A 14,670-nucleotide genomic window follows, 5' to 3' on the forward strand; every position below is an offset into this window, starting at 1 on the left:
GTTTGGTGGAGGTTCTTCACACTGAGTGAGTTTGGATGTGATTTCATCTTTCTTTCAGTAGCAGCATTCAGTACATCCCATCATTATTCTTCATGTTCTCTTTGACTGACAAAAGCTGATAAATCAAAACCTGCTGCAGGCAGAATGTATTATCCATCGTTCATAGTCTGAAGCACGGTAATGTGTAATAAAGGATTAGAATTCCCTTCAGGTTGGGTGAATATGGTGCAGATTAACAAGAGAGAACCACACTTTCTCATTAATACAGACGTCTTGGTCTAGTTATTTTGAAATTTTGAAGGTCATATGGAAGGATACCAACCAATATTATTTACAATGTATTTACAGAGTATTAACCTTCATGAACCATAACATCAGAACTGTAGGCTTTAGTACATGTTGCTAAAACAACCTCCTGGCTCTGTTTCACTTCCTTTCCAGTCCTGATGAAGGGTCTTAGCCCGAAACATCAAATGTTTATTCCTTCCTTAGATGCTATCTGACCTGCTGAGTTCCTCCAGTATTTTGGTCTGGATTTACAACATCAGCAGAATCTCTTGTGTTAATAACAACTTGCATGTCGCAATCCCTTAAATGTCATGAAATCAAATTCAGGCCAAGACTGGTAAAGAGAAAGCAGGGCGAACGTGGCAAAGAGAGAGATTAAAATAAATATTAGCTTTATTTGTCACATGTACATTAAAACACAGAGTGAAAAAACCAGCACAGTCTGAGATGTACCCATAAATGTTGCCACTTCCAGTGCCCTGATGATGAGAGGCATTGATTGTGTGGATAGTCAGAGGCTTTTTCCCAGGGCTGAAATGGCTAGCACGAGAGGTCACAGTTTTAAGGTGCTTGAAAGTAGGTACAGAGGAGATGTCAGGGTAAGTTTTTTACGCAGAGTGGTGAGTGCGTGGAATGAGCTGCCGGCGACGGTGGTGGAGGCAAATATGATAGGGTCTTTTAAGAGACTCCTGGACAAGTACATGGAGCTCAGAAAAATAGAGGGCTATGGCTAACCCTAGGTAATTTCTAAGGTTAGAACATGTTTGGCACAGCTTTGTGGGCCGAAAGGCCTGTAGGTTTTCTATGTTTCTACAGCATTCCCACAACTCACTAACCCTAACCTGTACATCTTTGCAATGTGGGGGGATATCAGAGCACCCAGAGAAAACCCACGTGGTCATGGAGAGAACGTAGAAGTCCCTTACAGACGGCAGTGGGTAATGAACCCTGATTGCTGATTACTGGTGTTGTAAAGCGTTACACTAACTGCTATGTTAGTACAGAAGGAAACATAGAAACATAGGAACATAGAAAATAGGTGCAGGAGTATGCCATTCGGCCCTTCGAGCCTGCACCGCCATTCAGTATGATCATGGCTGATCATCCAACTCAAAACCCTTTTATTGCTTTCTCTCCATACCCCCGATCCCTTTAGCCACAAGGACCATATCTAACTTCCTCTTGAATATAGCCAACGAACCGGCCTCAACTGTTTCCTGTGGCAGAGAATTCCACAGATTCACCACTCTCTGTGTGAAGAAGTTTTTCCTCATCTTGGTCCTAAAAGGCTTCCCCTTTATCCTTAAACTGTGACCCCTCGTTCTGGACTTCCCCAACATTGGAAGCAATCTTTCTGCATCTAGCCTGTCCAATCCCTTTAAAATTTTATACATTTCAATAAGATCTCCCCTCAATCTTCTAAATTCTAGTGAGTATAAGCCTAGTCGATCCAGTCTTTCTTCATATGAAAGTCCTGCCATCCCAGGAATCAATCTGGTGAACCTTCTTTGTACTCCCTCTATGGCAAGAATGTTTTTCCTCAGATTAGGGGACCAAAACTGCACACAGGAGTGAGTGGAGACTACTCAGCCCATCAGGCATGCCTTTCCACTTGGTAAGATCATGGTTGATCTTTTCTCATTTTGAGGACAGCAGAAATCAGCCAGGACTCGAGGGACTAAGTTACCAACAGTATACTAGAAATTCAGGTGAGTTAGTGGGCAGAAGTGAGCGTAGTCCCTATTACCTAGAAGATGGTTCAGAAGCTGAAAGGTCTGAAGATATATAAGCAACCTGGACCAGATGGACTACATCCCATGGTTTTGAAAGAGGTAGCTGAAGAGATTATGGAGGCATCAGTAATGATCTATCTAAAATCACTAGATTCTGAAATGGTTCCAGAAGACTAGAAAATTGCAAATGTCACTCCTCTCATTAAGAAGGAAGGGAGGCAAAAACTAAAGAAATTATAGGGTAGTGACAGAGACCATTATTAAATATGAGGTTTCAGGGTAGTTGGAGACACACATTAAAATATACCAAAACAGCATGGTTTCCTCAAAGAAAAATTTTTCCTGATAAATTTGTTGGAGTTCTTGAAGGAAATAACAAGCATATGATAGACAAAGGAGAGTCAGTGGATGTTATTTACTTGGATTTTCGGAAGTTCTTTGTCAAGGTGCCACACATAAGGCTACTGAGCAAGATAGCAGCATGCACATGGTATTGCAGTAAGGATACTAGCATGGAATAAAGATTGGCTGACTGGCAGGAGGCAGAGAGTCAGAATAAAGGGGACCTTTCTGGTTAGCTACTTCTGAGTGGTAGTGGTATTGGGACTGCTTCTTTTCATGTTATTTGTCAATAATTTAGATGACAGAATTGATGGCTTTGTGGCCAAGTTTGTGGACGATACAAAGAAAGTATGAGGTGCAGATACTGTTGAGGAAGCAGGGAGCCTGCAAAAGGATTTAGACAGATTTGAAGAATGGCCAAAGAAATGGCAGATGGAATATAGTGTAGGGAAGTGTATAGTCTGGTCATGCACTTTAGTAGAAGGAATGAAGGTTTATATGAGGAATATGTGAAGGCTTTGGGTCTGTACTCGCTGGAATTCAGAAGAATGAGAGGGGTTCTCCTTGAAACCTACTAAATATGGAAAAGCCTCAATTGAATGGATGTGGAGAGGATGTTTCCTGTGGTGGAGGATTCTAAAACCAGAGGGCATGGCCTCAGAATAGAGGGATATCCACCTAGAATGGAGATGAAGAGGAATTTCTTTAGCTAAAGAATGGTGAACCTGTGGAATTAGTTGCCACAAGTGGCTGTGGAGGCCAAGTCATTGGGTATAAGGCCATGGTTGATAGATTCTTGATTAGTCAGGGCATGAAGGGATACAGGGAGAAGGCAAGAGGTTGGGGCTGAGAGGAAAGTGGATCAGCCATGATGAAATGGTGGAACAGACTCAATGGGCCAAATGGCCTAATATTGCTCCTATATGGTATTATGGATGTAATGCTGAAGCTTAATAAGCAATAAACAATTTGGAGTTGTGATCAGTATTGGTCCTCATCTAAGAAAGAATGTGCTGCCCTTGGAGAGATTCCAGAGGAGGTCCATGAGAGTGATGCTGGGAATGAAAGGGTTAACGCACAAGGAGCAATTGATGGCACTGGGCTTATACTCGCTGGAGTTTAGAAGAATGAGGGGGCATCTCATTGAAACCTACCAAATATTAAAAGGCCTAGACAGGCTGGATGTGGAGAGGATGTTTCCTACAGTACGGAAGTCTAGGAAAGGAAGGACATCCCTTTGGAACAGAGGTAAGGAATTTCTTTAGAAAGTGGTGGTGAATCTGTTGAATTCAATGCCACAGTCGGCTGTGGAAGCAAAGTTATTGGATATCATAAAGCAGGTTAATAGTCTCTTGATTAGTAAGGATGTCAAATCTTATGGGCAGAATGGAGCTGAGATGGAAAATAAGTCAGTCATGATCGAACGTTAGAGCAGACTTGATGGGCTTTCATTGGAGCATGAATTTAATAAATCAAATGCAAGGGATTCAGCAAAGAATGAGGCAATTTACACCAAGTCACCCCTTTATGAGGTACCTCAAAAAGTGGCTACTGAGTGTATGTACATGGTTCTCTGCTGCTGTAGCCATCCTCTCCAAGGTTCAATGTGTTGTGCATTCAATGATGCTCTCCTGCACATCTCTGTTGAAACACATGATTATTTGGTTACTTTTGTCTTCCTGTCTGGCCATTCCTTGTTATTAACAAGATGTGTTCACCCTCAGAACTGCCACTCACTGTATGTTTTTTTTACATCATTCCCTGGAAACTCTAGAGATTGTTGTGTGAGAAAATATCAGGAAATCAGCAGCTCTAAGATGCTCAAACCACCCTGCCCGGCAGCAACAATCATTCATTCCATGGTCAAATTCACTTGGATCACATTTCTTCCCCATTCTGATGTTTGTTCTGAACAACAGCTGAATCTTTTGACCATGCCTATATGTTTTCATGCATTGTGTTGCTGCTACATGATTGCCTTGTTAAACATTTGCATTAACAAGCAGGTTTACAGCTGTACCTAATAAAGTGGCCTCCGAGCAGAGCTATCTTAATTAATCATGTTTATTACATTAGTTTTCATTATTTAAAAGGTTTTTAAGTTCTAAATTATTTGTCACATTTTAATTTATTCTTACAAGATTGTGAATGTCAAGGACATAGAGAGCTTCTTCACAAAGAAAAAAAAAATCAGTGTTGAAAGCTGGAAAAGCCTGTGGGTCCATTTTCCGACCTGTTAGAGTTTGAATCCCACAGGCTGCATCCCACAATATAAATTGCAATTCTACCTGGAACCCTGTGCAGAGGTTAGTCTTTTGGGTAGTGTGTTGAATTGGGGGATGTAGATTTGGAAATCAGGAGAAAAAAGTAAAAGTAAGTACATCTTTTTCTTTTAGTGTTGTATTTTTATGTTCCTGGATCAATATCTTTATTGTTCCTATTTTTAAAATATTATCTTTTGTAACCTTTTTTTAAATTTTATTTTGTTTTTTTTTGTCTGCATTGGACCTGAACTAACAATTATTTAGCTCTCCTTTACAAGTGACATTAAACAATCTTGAATCTTAATTACTAAATAGAACATAGATCTATCACAGCTCCTTTGAATTTATACCTTCTCAACTTAAATACATGCCCTCTGGTAGTAGACATTTCAATCCTGAGAGGAAGATACACTTGCTAGAGACAAGTTACCATTAAGTAGGAGGTACAGAAGTTTGTACTTCCCTTCAACCATTTGGTTCTTGAACTAACTGGCTCATCAGGTGTACAATGTGTTAAGAGGCACAAATTGAGTGAATGGCCAGTGACTTTCCTGGGGGAAACAATGAAAATAAGGGACATAATTTTAAGGTGATTTGAGGAATGTATGGAGGGGGTAATGTCAGAGATAAGTTCTTTACACAGTGCATGGAATGCTCTACCAGGAGTGGTGGTAGAGGCCGATACATTAGGGGCATTTAAGAAACTCTTAGTTAAGCACCAGGATGATAGAAAAAAATGAGGGATACGTGGGAGGGAAGGGTCAGATTGATCTTGGAGTAGGTTAAAAGGCCAGCATAACATTGTGAGCTGAAGGTTTGTATTGTGCTGCACTGTTCTATGTTCTAACCCTAATTGCTACCTAGAGGACAATCAATTCGATGAGAGTAGTAAGTTCCAAGGAGACACAGTATATGGGACAAGTTTTTTTTTAACACTGAGAGTAGTGCTTGTGTGGAATGTGCTGCCAGGGGTGGTAGTGGAGGCAGATATGATAAAGGTGTTTAAAAGGCTCTTAGATAGATACTTAGATGTGCAGAGAATGAAAGGGTATGAATGTTCATTTCTGGTTCTTTCTTCTCAGATTCTGTCTCACCTATTGAGTATTTTTTAGGATTTTCAATGTTGAGTTTATTGTCATCTCCACAAGTATATGTATGCACAGATGCATTGCAAAACTTACTTACCATGGTATCACAGGCACGTAGTTCAAGTGTATTGTCATTCAACTGTATAAATGTATACTGTCAAATGTTCCACCAGATGTAAGTGCACAACACAGTACATATAACTCACAGACAACAAAACGTAATTTCATTACAAATAAATTAACAAATAATAAAAAGCTAAAGATAAACTTCAGATTTAATCTGTTTTTTTTTGCTTTTAGAATCTAAGAATTATTTCTGAATTCCACCCAGCAGGTAGGAATCACGTGTTCTCACAATTGATTTTTAATCAGTTTCTAAATCCTTGTGAAGATGTTAGAGTAGAACTTGCTGCCTGCAGGTACATATTGCTTTTATCTACTAGTTTTATGAATGCTTTTTTTCTCAAAAGAGATTGTAACAATATCATAGGAAGCTGACACTTTCAGACTTGATGCCTGCAAACTGGTACATAAATCTAAAACAAAAATGTGTACATCAAAACTGACAACACAAGATGTTAGGTCAGAATCAGATTTATTATCACTGACTTATAAGATATGAAATTTGTTTTTCTGACACCACTGCAGTGCAAATATGTAAAATTACTATAATTTACAAAAATAAATAGAAAAAAAAGAAGAAAAGCCAGTGTTCGTGTACTGTTCAGAAATCTGATTGAAGAGAGGAAGAAGCTGTTCCTAAAATGTTGAGTGTGGGTATCTCTTCCCTTTTGGTAGTAATGAGAAGAAGGCATGTTCAATTTGGTGAAGATTTTTAATGATTGATGCTGCTGTCACTGACTCTTGAAGATGTCCTCTATGGTGGGGAGCCTAGTGCAATGATGGTCTAGCTGAGTCTATAATCTTTTACAGCCTCCTGTAATCATGTGCGTTGGAACCTCTACCAGGCTTTGATGCAACCAGTCAGAATATGCTTCACCGTACATCAATCGAAACATATGTCTTCAGTGACATACTGCATCTTCACAAACTGGCAAGTTTTTTTTTCTCATATATAGCTGCTGCCTGCCCTGTTGAATGTTTCTAGAATTTTCTGCTTTTAATTCCCTGGTACACTTGCATAATTGATTTCTTGTATTTTTTTTAATAATAACAGTGCTTTGCTGGGCAGATACTAATGCAATAATCACTCAGAATTTTGATCATGAAAATTACTTACTACTCTAACTTTAATAGGGCACATTTTAACATAGCAGAAAATTTCAAACATAGAACATAAAAGCAGGGGAACAGGTCTTTTGGCCCACAATATTGTGGCATACCATTGAAACCAATATTCAAATAGCCAGCTAAATGAATCTATTATGCCTACAGAATGTCCATATCCTTCCAGTTCCCTCACGTTCACGTGCCCATCTAAATATCTCTTACAAGTCCCTAATATATTTGCCTCTACCACTACCCCAGGCAACAGATTCCAGGTACTCATCACTCTCAGTGTAAAAAAAAACAAACAAACAAACCTGTCCATCACATCTCCTTTGAATTTACACCCCTCACCATTAATGCATGTCCTCTGGTGTTCGACTCTTCAACCCGGGGAAAAATATATTGTATGTCTACTCTCTCTATGCCTTTCCTAATCTTATATGTCTCCATCAGGTTTCCTTCAGCCTGCATTGCCCAGAAAAACCAACCTAACTTCTCTAATCCATTTAATTTAGTATTGCTTTCTGATTCCTGGGATTAGCAACTCCCATATGTTCCGTTGCTTGCTAAATATTTTAAGCCTAGCCTCATTTTTTTTTTGTCTTATCATTCCCTTTAACTGGAAATCAATCGAAACACAAATTAAAATTTCAGGCTTGAATAATTCAGGCATTAATCGATCAACGAAGCCTTCAGTAAAATGCAGCCAGTATTATACAATGCATAGGGGTCTATAATTATTTATTCATCTCGAAGCCTTTTGTTTGCAAACATCTGTATTTTCTGTTTATCAATTTGTGTTCCTGTTATTGGTGATTAGAAGTCAGGAAGCATTTTCTGTTGCTTTCACTATTAACTTTTGATTTCTATTGCAATATTTGTAGCCCCTGATAGTGAAATACCCTCTGACAATAAAGTACAGCTCCTGGTCTTCATGTATGGCTTAACTGCTAAGCGTGGCAGAACCATTTCTACTGACAGGAGGAAGGACAAAGGTGGGTTACTGGTGCCTTCAACCCAATTACTTTGGGCAGTTGGGGCTCATCAGCAGTGGATGTCAGCTCATCTAGGAGGAGGAAAACTCTGATTTTGAACCTCTGCTGCCTTATGGACATACCCACTTATGGGAAAGGTTTTAAGGTAAACTTTAAGGAGAAATCTGGAGCTGGAGACTCTAAGGAAGTCCTACATTGAGCTCAACACTGAATGGCAACTCCTGCGGTGCTGCTGGTGCCAAACTGTATCGGTCTCTGCCATTTCTTTGGATTCATCAGTTGCATGGCGAGAGAGTGCTTGCTACATGGACAACAGCTTGCTCTCCATATCGTATTGCCTGTGTTTGTATAGACAGCTAGGATGCAACATCCATGGTTGACCCCAACCAGCAGAAAGCCTCCATTTCTAGTATTATTAAATAATATTAACGTGGGTTAAGTTGGATAATTAACGTCAGGGATGCATAAAAAAGGGCTACGTTTTAACCAGGACGGCAATCAAGACTTTAAAGGCAAAGCTTTGCAGCAGTTTTCTGAGTTAAGGAGTGACCAGCCTACAAGAGAGATACATTAGAAGTGGTTGATTTAAAAATAACTCAAGTGCAAGCAGAGCAGCTATTCTTTGAGTGACCATTCTTTTGGAGTGTAATCAGACTTTAGATTGCTGCCTGTGCCACGTGCCATGTGCCAATGAGGGTAAGAATAGGATGATTTGGCAAGTGAACTGCAGCTTGGAAATTGGTGCAGAAGGCAGGGGTTAAGATTTATGGATTATTTGTATCTCTTCAGGGGAAGATGCGACCTGTACAAAAGGGACAGGAGACATCTGCAGGCAGTTTGGCTAGAGTAATTCAGGTGGGTTTAAACTAGTTTGGCCGGGGGATGGGAATCTGACTGATAGTACTGAAGGTGAAGTAGTTGGTTTACAAACAGAGGCAATGTGTAGTGAGACTCCTACCAAGGAGATACTGATCATAAGGCAAAGTTGCAGTCAACAGGATGAATTGCAATGTAAAAGGTGGACAAAATTGAAAAGGGTGAATACAGGACTAAATCTGTTATATCTGAATGTGTGCAGTATATGGAATAAGGTAGATGAACTCGTAGCATGGTACAGATTGGTATGTATGATATTGTAGGCATCACTGAATCATGGCTGAAGGATTATAGCCGAGAGCCTAATGTCCAAGGATACATATTGTATCAAAAGGACAAGCAGAGGGGGTGGAAAGGTCTGAAGGTAGATAAGTCACCTGGACCAGATGGTGTACAGCCCATGGTTCTGAAAGTGGTGACTGAAGAGATTATTGAAGCACTAGTAATGATCTTTCAAGAATCATAAACTCAGGAATGGTTCTGGAAGACTGGTCTTCCAGAACTATTCTTTTCAGTTATCCAATCTTGCCAAAGGGTTTTAGCCGAAAACATCGACTGTTATTTTTTCCATAGATGCTACCTAGCCTGCTGAGTTCCTCCAGCATTGTGTGTGAATTGCAAATGTCACTCCACTCTTCAAGAATGTAAAGAGGTAGAAGAAAGGAAATTATAGGCCAGTTAGTTTGACCTCGGTGTTTGGGAAGATGTTGGAGTCAATTGTTAAGGGGTACTTGGAGGCACATGATAAAATGGAATGTAGACCATATGATTTCCTCAAAGGAAAATCTTGCCTGACAAATCTATTGGAATTCTTTGACAAAATAACAAATAGGATACACAAAGGAGAATCGGTTGATGTTGTGTACCTGGATATTCAAAAGGCCTTTGACAAGGTGCCACACATGGGACTACTTAGCAAGCTATGAGCCCATGGTGTTACAGGAAAAATTCTAGCATGGATAATGCAGTGGTTGATGGGCAGGAGCAAAGAGCGGGAATAAGGCATGTTATCACTTTCCCCCCATGTGTTATTTTGCCTCTCCTGATTTGCCAATTTGAATGAATGAACTACCTTGTGTGCAGGTGGTTTAAAAAGAAGTTTGCACTGCTGGGGGGCCACTTTTTTTTCTAATGGAATCCGCGCACTATTTTCCCATACATCTTTGAATCGGGAGATAAATTCGGTTACAGGTTCACCTTTCTTCTGCTGACATCTTGTGATTTTGCCAAAGTCAGTATGTTGTCTAGCCCATGCCGAAATCCAATAGGGGGGAGGGGTGTGGTTACCCTTCATTTAATTTTCCTTTCTACTTGGAGACTACTTGCTTTTTAGTTTGTAAACACAGCTGTCTTCCTTCTGCCTGTCCTTCATTCTGGTCTTCTGGTTCTCCTGCCTGTGGTCGCATAGGGAGGAGGATCTTCCCATTCTTGGAAGTGTGAGCTTTTCAACTGCTTTATTGCCTATTTCTGACCTGTTTGAAATTTATCCTGCAAGCTATTTGGTTAATTTATAAAGCAATTGCTGTTCAATTCCTCCTTCTGGCTAGAACAAATCATTGTCTACTGGTTTTGTTCACTGATCTCACATTTCAAGCTGACACTAACTCACAGTAAGATGGTTTGCTGGACCCCTTATAAAAGGGGGCCCATGCTGGTCGCCAAATTGTTAGCAAAACTAACCACCTCAATCAAACAAATAAATGCAGGCTCCAAGAAAACTAGGATCAAACTCACTTTATTTACAAAATATTTCACAGGCAGTCTGCCTCACAATCAGGGCATCCTGAACTCTAAATAGACAGTGAAAATTTCCTTCTTTTATACAGTACAGAAACAAGATATTTGTAATTTTGGTCTTAACCATATAAAATGAAGAACAAAAGGGTACCTTTGTAACACAAGGTCTTTTTAATCTTGGAACAGATAGTAATAAATTCATATGAATGCACATTCCTCTTTTATGCACTCATTGCTGCATCCAAATTATGAAAAACTGTCTACTGTAAGTCTAAGCTTAGGAGTTTAATTTACAGTTCATCAGGTTACAAAGTTCAAATAGAAAAATGTAAGTTAGCTTCTTAACCCTTTTGATGAGCCTTCAACCAGCTAGTCTGGACTAATTTTATGGCTGACAATGTGCAAATTTTTAGAAACATCAGGAGAACAGGGAAGTTTCATATTTTCATAACTTTAAGGGTCATAATGGAAAAGTACGAGCAACTCGGGTGCTATCAGATAAATAGTCCTTTATTCTTCCACAGGGAGACAGAAGAAAGGAAATTACAGGCCAGTTAGTCTGACCTCAGTGGTTGGGAAGATGTTGGAGTTGATTATTAAGGATGAGGTCTCAGGGTTCTTGGAAGTACATGATAAAATAGGTTGTAGTCAGCATGGTTTCCTCATGTGGAAAATATGTGCTTTCAGACATTTCCATCTTCTGTCCAATGGGAGGAGGGGATGAAGAGAGAATGCCTGCAGAGTGAGGAGACCTTAATTAAGCTTTACTGAGGCAGTGGGAAGTATAGCGAGAGCTCCCTTCTGAGACAAAGTAAACACAAACCTCGATGAAAAATGACACAGGCTTCATAGTATAGCATGTAATGGCTCCTTTCTAGCTCTGTTCTTCATCAGCAGATGGAGTTACAGAAATGAACAGTTCAGAGTCATTCAGGTTCATTATCACTATAAATATTTCCTTTTGGCAGCAGTACAGTGCAATAGATAAAATATACTATAAATTATAATAATAAACAGAAAGATGAATAAGCAGTGCAAATTAGTGAAGTTGTGTTCATAAGTTGATTCATTGTCCATTCAGAAATGTGAAGGTGGAGAGGAAGAAGCTGTTTCTAAAATGTTCAGTGTGTGACTTCAGGCTCCTGTACCTGCCTCCTGATGGTAGTACTGAGAACAGAGCATGTCCTTGGTGTTGTTTCTGTGTAAATACATCATATCAATTAAATAAAAACACACACACAGGAAGTGGCTTCAACTGGTGTATTCACATTGCAATGAGAGAGAAAACAATATGCATGAGTGGACTATCAATCAATACCCATGCATGGACAACAGCCCATACGTAATGCTAAGGGGAGTCATTGTTCCAAAAGAAATAGATCCATACATTACACTAGTGGTCTTTAATGATGGATGCTGTCTTTCTGAATTGTCAATGTTGGGAAGGCTAGTGCCCATGATAGAACTGGCTGAGTTTTCAGTCCTCTGCAGCTTTTGTCAAGACAATGAAGCATAACTTTTTGCTAATTGGATCAGACATCTCTCATTTTATTTATTGTCAATGGTGAAGTAGGTTTTGGGAGTAAAGTTTGTGTTAGAATTTTTCTCCTTTTGTATTATCCCTTTGACATGTGTTTGTATGGTAGTAATATGTGTGGTGTTGCAAGATGGATTTCAAGAACTTAATATTTCTTTCCCCCATCAAGGGATATGTTTGTCAAGAGATCTTCCAAAATAAAATAAGAAAACAGTTTAACAGCCTTCAAGGCTGACAGATTATTGGAGAAATTGTAACTTATTAGTCATTGAAGGCTGGTATAATGGTTTTTTAATTGTCATATATTTAAGTTTTGGGTAGCCTTCAAAATATTTCAAAGGGAATGAAGCAGCACTAAAAGTAGTCTTCTACCATTCTCTTGAATCTTCACATATCATTGACCCCCCTCCTGTGCCTTCTTAAGAGACATCGTTTTTAGTTCCCTTCTTAATAGTATGTTAATAGTGCACTAAGAAGTCAATTGAATAACAATTTTACTTCGAAATTTAAATTATCTGTTTGGCTTGAGAAACACAGGTCACCTCTACATTGCTTCCTTTGTTATTTTTAGTGAGATATGGGTCTTTGGCAGAACCATTTGATTCTCCTCTAGCTACGTAATAATGATACAGGAGATTTCTGAACAATCAGAGTCAAATGATTTACCCTGCTTGGTTTGTTTTCTTCCCCCAAAACCTAAAGATATCTCCATGAAATAATTTCAGCAGAGTGTACAGAGCCAAAAGTAAGGTATTGTTTTGTTCAAAAGTAATCATTATGCCCACATTTATTACAGCACTTAAATATGCAACAATTTATGATTATTTTTCACCTATTACTTTCCAGCTTCTTTCTCCATCCACCCTCCCCCCTCCCCCCCCCCCCCCCCCACCTATCATCTGCTGGCTTGGACTGCTACCCCACCCCCACCCTTCTTATTCAGGCTTCCGCCTCCTTCCTTTCCAGTCCCGATGAAAGTCTCGCTCTGAAATGTCAACTGTTTATTGCTTGCCATAGATGTTGCCTGACATTTTGTGTGTGTTCCTTAAATGCTGATATGTTTTTAAATGCTGATGTCGGGGGAAAAAAAGTAAATGACAGGAATTGCTGGAATACTGAAGTTGGGCAGCATCTGTGTGAAGAACAAAATATTAACTGTATCTGTTTATTGTGTTTTGCTTAGACCAAACTACTTACTATTATTGTCGATAGTGATACTAATATAGTTAGATTTTAAAATATTCTTTGGTTAGTGTTAGTAAAACTAGTTTTCTAAACATAATTAAATAGAAAAATGGAGGACAAAAAGTGGGGATAAAAATGTTGCCGAAGGGCCTGTACTGTGCTGTAGTTTACTGCGCTGTAGTGTTCTATGGAAGCGGACATGCAAATATGAAGGCACTTAGAAAATATTTCCTTTAGATTGGTTTCCAATGAGAGAACAGGACATTGTCATTGTGGTGTGAACAGGGTGATGCTGTTTTCGATAGTACAGGTAATCCTTCAAATAGGATGTTAATTACAAATGCAAGGATGAGAAAATATCAACACAGACAAGCAGGTGTTTGCCACTTTAAATTGTAATTGGCCGTGATGTCTTCTCCCTGCTGCCATCAGGAAGGAAGTACAGGAAGCCTCTGGACCACACCACCAGGTTGAGGAACAGTTATTACCCCTCTTCCACCAGGAAAGAAGTACAGGAAGCCTCTTGACCACACCACCAGGTTAAGGAATAGTAATTACCCTTCAACCATTGTGCTCTTGAACAGAGGGGATAACTTCACTCAACCCAAAACCGAACTGCTCCCACAACCTATGGACTCATTTTCAAGAACTCTTCATTTTATGTTCTCAGTATTTGTTGCTTATTATTATTATTATTATTATTATTATTATTATTATTATTATTTTCATTTCTTTGTATTTACTGTAAGTGCCTACAAGAAAATGATCACAGGGTTGTATATGGTGATATATATGTACTTTGATAATAAATTAAACTTTAATTGTGTGCTGGGAATTAATTAATAAAAGACCAAAATTGGGGAAACATGTGCATTATGCTTCCCGCAACCGTCTATCTGGAGTTTGTGCATTCTCTCTATGACCATATGGACTTGCTTCATGTGCTCTGGTTTCCTCCTAAATTCCAAAGATGTATGGATTAGGTTAATAAATTGCCACCAGAACTGTGGTGACATCTGCAGGCTCCCCAGCACAGTCTTCACTGATTTGATTTGATACAAAATAGTGCATTTCACTGTATATTTTGATATACATGTGACAAATAAAGCTAATATTTAATATCTTTTATCTTTCATTTGTTACCTTTAAAAAAAAATGCGAGGACCAACTTTGAATGCAGTACTTGGTTGTCAAAACAGCAACCATAATCTAATGCATATCAGATCAGTTGCCTAATTAATCTACTTATCTGTATTAAACACAAAGGATTCAGCACAATGCGTAGTAGCATAATGACATTGATCGATGGAGGGTGGGAGCTGAACAATAGGATAATGTTGTATTTTGCAAACTCAGGACAGTTTAATCCCTTTGTCTGAGGTTTGTTTTCACTAA

Source organism: Hemitrygon akajei, chromosome 9, assembly GCF_048418815.1.
Source record: "Hemitrygon akajei chromosome 9, sHemAka1.3, whole genome shotgun sequence".
NCBI lineage: Eukaryota > Metazoa > Chordata > Chondrichthyes > Myliobatiformes > Dasyatidae > Hemitrygon > Hemitrygon akajei.